General features: G+C 39.1%; 1 pseudogene; it reads right to left on the bottom strand.

Moving 5' to 3' along the window:
- Positions 1–222: 222 nt before the first annotated feature.
- LOC129493015 (proteasome activator complex subunit 2-like) lies at positions 223–1001 on the bottom strand (annotated as a pseudogene).
- Between the last annotated feature and the right edge of the window lie 2062 nt (positions 1002–3063).

Raw genomic sequence — 3063 nt, 5'->3', positions numbered from 1 at the left:
TGTAATGGTGAATTCACCACTTGCTAAACACATAAATTTAAGAGGATCATTAAAAATGACTATGTTTCTATTTCTTACTGGTTAAATGGAGGGGATGAGTCTTACTATACATTTAAAAATTATTTACACATATGGGATTCCCTAGCTTTCTTTTGAAAGAAATTCAAAAGAAAACTAGGGGATCCCATATGTGTAAATAAATTAAAAATTTTTAAGTTTAATTTTTTTTTCCCACACAACATATAGATTATTTATTTTCCTTCTAGTCCTGGGTTCAGTACATAGATGGCTTCTCTTCACCCTTTGGGTTGACAATTTTCTCCAGGTTGCTGCTGATGATTGATAAAGCTCAGCATAGGAGGTCCTCAGGTCCAGCACCATGGCCCTGAACTCCCCATAGGCTGCCTCATCTCGCTCATGCACCAAGGCCCGGTAATCCATTACATGAGTCTCCTTGGAGGCCTTGGCCACAGCATCCCCACGTTCTGAGAAGTATTTGGAAATGGTTGTCTGGAAAGCTTCCACTTTGGTCTTGACAGCATTCACCCTCTCCAGCACCTTCTCCTGGATTGCTACCCCAAAATCATTTCCATCTTCAATCTTGGGGATCAGGTGTTAGATCCATGTAATCACCAGAATGCATTTCTCTTTGAGAGTCCAGACTTCTGGCTTAACCAGGGCAAGCAGGGACAGGACTTTCTCATTCCCAGGGAGAAATCCACACTTAGGGACTTCTTTCTTCTCCTGCTTATCTGTTTCCATCTCATCATCCTTGGGTGGAGGGTCTGGGATGGGGATGCCCAGTGGGGCCCGGAGGGAAGTCAGGTCAGCCACATTGAGGGAGTCCTCTTGCAAGAGCTGATACAGATATATGACTTTCTGTGGCAAGAATCTGTAGAGGAATTCCTCAGCCTCCTGGAAAAGATTCTGCCTGAAGACCTCCACCTGTTTACGGGCTTCCCCGCTCAGGTGCACCCTGCAGGGCTTGGCCATGCTGCTTCAGTCGCCACTAGAAGATCTCTTTTGAGATGTAAATAGCCTGATGAAACTCTAGGGATGAAGGTGTTGACTTGATGTATGCATCTCTTTGTATTTCTTTTTTTCTCAGCACTCAACAAATCAAAAGCTTTAAGGATTTGAAATGGAAACAGACCCCTGTGTTATAATTTTAGATGTAGTAAATCAGACTGTTCTGTTAAAAATATTGGATATTTCTGTATGGCCTTAAAGGCAACCTATATATTTTGCACAAGTTTCTCCACTGCAAGAAGGAGAACAGCTCTGTTATCCACCATATTTTCAGAAAATGATCTGATCTGAGTGGCAGAAGTTCTGGGAAACTGTGTTTGCATACTCCTCTCTTCTGTCTAAGGATTTTCCTAGGCTTTACAGCATCTGTGAATTATCCCAAATTACATTCATGTGAGTTATATTTTCTGGAGACGTGGTTCATGGCTTTCATTAGAATCTTAGAAAACGAAAAGCTAAGATTGACCGCATTTAATGGAATGGTAACTAAGCAGTGCAATCACCCAATACCATATTTTGTCAAGAAGGGAGGAGAAACAGCTATGTAAGACTTAAAACGTTCATGTTAGTGAATGTAATCTTTAAGCTTTCATAGTGTGATTTGTAATTTTTTTTTCTGTCAGGCAAGTAAAATATCTCAGTGTATCCAAATATAATTTTTAGTTTATAAAATATTCTAAATGCAGCATGATGGTTTTTATATATATGCTTTGCACGGTATGAAAGTCTGTGCAGCTAGTTGGCAGGTTCCTTCTCTTAAATTTCACCATAAAGAGGTCCTATGCATTTGCCTCCCTACTGTTTGATGCGGTTGGATCTTATCTACTCCTCCACCTAATAATATGTCTCCTCCTTCCCCCACAAACATGAACATGCATACATTTTGAAGATCCCAATTTCTCTCTCTCATCCTTTTATTGCTGCTATGATAGATTTTTTTCTAATTCTTACTTGGGAGGGAATGGCAGAATGGGATCCCTAAAATCAGCCATGCCCGTACTAAATTTTAAAACATTCCTGCTACACGGAGATGTGGAGCAGTTGATCTTCATGTCTCTGCAGTTCGAGAGTGATGGTTGTTCTGTTTGAGGAAGGAGGAAAAATGAAAGCAAGCAATCTAGTGCATGAGCATGAGAGAGGAGAGAGGACAGAAAGAGAGAGACAGAGAGGGAGAGAGAGAATGAGAATGAATGTCTCCAGTATTTAAGGCCATTTATGAATGTTATCACTTCATTAAATGTTCCAAAATATATATAGTAGATTCATTAGCAGGAATTGTTTTGAAGTTGTTGACATATTCTTTTGATCCAAAATCAAAATCTTAGTTATTTTTATGTTGTTTTCAAGATATTTTTTAGTTTATAAAAAATGGTTTAAAGGTAATTTTTTAATTCAACCCATATTCTTAGGTTTTTAGCAAATTTGGAGGAAAGCTGTTTTACTTTAATCAAAATTCTTCAATTTGAGGCACAGATTGGTTGACTTTCATTGGCGATAAGGTTAGCGGTGGGGTTATGTCTTCTACCCAACTTTCCTTCCCAATTCTATCATGTGATATAATAAAAAATACATTTGGGCTTCTTCCTGGGTTCCTGGCATAGAGTTCTTCAAACCCTTGGAAATCCTCAGATATAACAGTGTCTTTTGTTATTTATCACAAGCCATCTGATTAAAGAGGTGGAACTTTCAGTCCCACTCCCTGACCTGCTAAGAGAAGAGGGACTGGAGATTAAATTTAATCGTGTGACCAATATTTTATTCAATCACATATACAAAAGAAAAGCTCATATAAAAACCCTGAAACAATGAGGCTCAAGAAACCTCTGGGTTGGTGAACCCATAGATGTGTTGGGAGCCTGGAAAGGATATGGAAGTTCTGCACAGGTCCTATGCCCCTAGCCTTGCCCTACGCATCTCTTCCACTTGACTATTCCTGAGTTGTATCTTTTATAGTCAAACTGTAATAATAAATACGGCACTCCTGAGTTTTGTCAGTCATTGCAGTGAATTATATAAAATTGAAAGAGGATCATG

The sequence above is a fragment of the Symphalangus syndactylus genome, chromosome 11 (genome assembly GCF_028878055.3).
Source record: "Symphalangus syndactylus isolate Jambi chromosome 11, NHGRI_mSymSyn1-v2.1_pri, whole genome shotgun sequence".
Classification (NCBI taxonomy): domain Eukaryota; kingdom Metazoa; phylum Chordata; class Mammalia; order Primates; family Hylobatidae; genus Symphalangus; species Symphalangus syndactylus.
Note: the sequence above shows the minus strand (reverse complement) of the source record. Positions and strands in the feature narration are given on the sequence as shown.